We start from the raw sequence: 1,401 nt of genomic DNA, 5'->3' as shown, positions 1-1,401 counted from the left end.
AGATTTTTTGACTTTTGGAAAATTGTTAAAAATAACAAATGAAGTCCAAAAATAATGAAACTTTGGGAAATGTATATAAACATGAAAACAAACATGTTACAAAAAGAATTTTCCAAATTGCATTTCCCATTTGTGAAAAATCATCATTTTGCAAAATAGTCCAAAACACGAAAATGGAAACATGTGAATTTTGACATTTTGGCTAAACCATATTTTGAGACTTTGCACAATGATCATTTTGGCTAAACCATGTTTTGAGACTTTGCACAATGATTATATAGACTTAATAAAATATGTATATGATTATTGTTAAGTCCAAAAACTAAGAATATAATATTTTCACAAAATTGCATATTCTATGCAATGTTTTCGAAAACACAATAGTAAATATGAAATATGTGATTTCATATTTATAAACATGAAAACCCAAAACATATGTATGTATATATATAAAACTATATATATGCATAGAAACCAAAACTTATGTATATATATATATAACTATATATATACTATGAAACCAATAGATGTGTGTGTATAGATAATTGAGCTTAACGTACTTAACACACATAATATAAATCCTAAACTAAATTACCCAAGCTTGATCTTGATCTTCATTGAGCTCAACTTGGTACACGTTGCGGATGAAGCTAAACTTGAATCTTGAACTTGAATTGTACGATGCCTCACTCCACAATTCCGCCAACCTCCTCTTGATATGATCGTGTAGGCTCAATTCCATCCATCCTCCAACTACGTTGTTTGTCTATAATAAATAAGAAAACACAAATACTAGACAAACAATATTAGTTATAAATTGTTTGTTAAATATCATCAAAACAAGAAGGCCAACAATAAACTCTTAATAATTCTCAATCACAACATGGAACAATCAATGCAACTAATCATGTGCAATAATATCATAACATATCAGATAATCAAAATAAGAATTATAAATCATAAACATCATCTACATAATTTAACATATCAGATAATCAAAATAAGAATTATAAATCATAAACATCATCTACATAATTCAGAAAATAATCTCTTCTAAATAAATTCATTTTAAATTATTTCGCTTAACAATTAATCTAAACTAATTCATTTTCCAAAAAAAAATTCTTTTAAATTATTATAATTATCTAAAAATGATTCTTTTTACCGAACTAAATTCTTTTAATTCATTATAATTTTTCTAAAAATACTATTTATCATATTACTATAATATATTTTAATACTCTTCATCAAACAATCCACACATTGAATTATATTACAAACTAATATATACCGACAACTCATAATAGATCTGAAAATGTAAAGAACGACAAACTGAGTAACGGGATCTTGCCTGCGAGGCCAGTGGGGCCTGTTGACGATGTGGTGGCGGTGGTGTGGAGA

This window comes from Asparagus officinalis, chromosome 8 (genome assembly GCF_001876935.1).
Source record: "Asparagus officinalis chromosome 8, Aspof.V1, whole genome shotgun sequence".
Taxonomy (NCBI): Eukaryota; Viridiplantae; Streptophyta; class Magnoliopsida; order Asparagales; family Asparagaceae; genus Asparagus; species Asparagus officinalis.
This window is presented reverse-complemented; position numbering follows the sequence as displayed.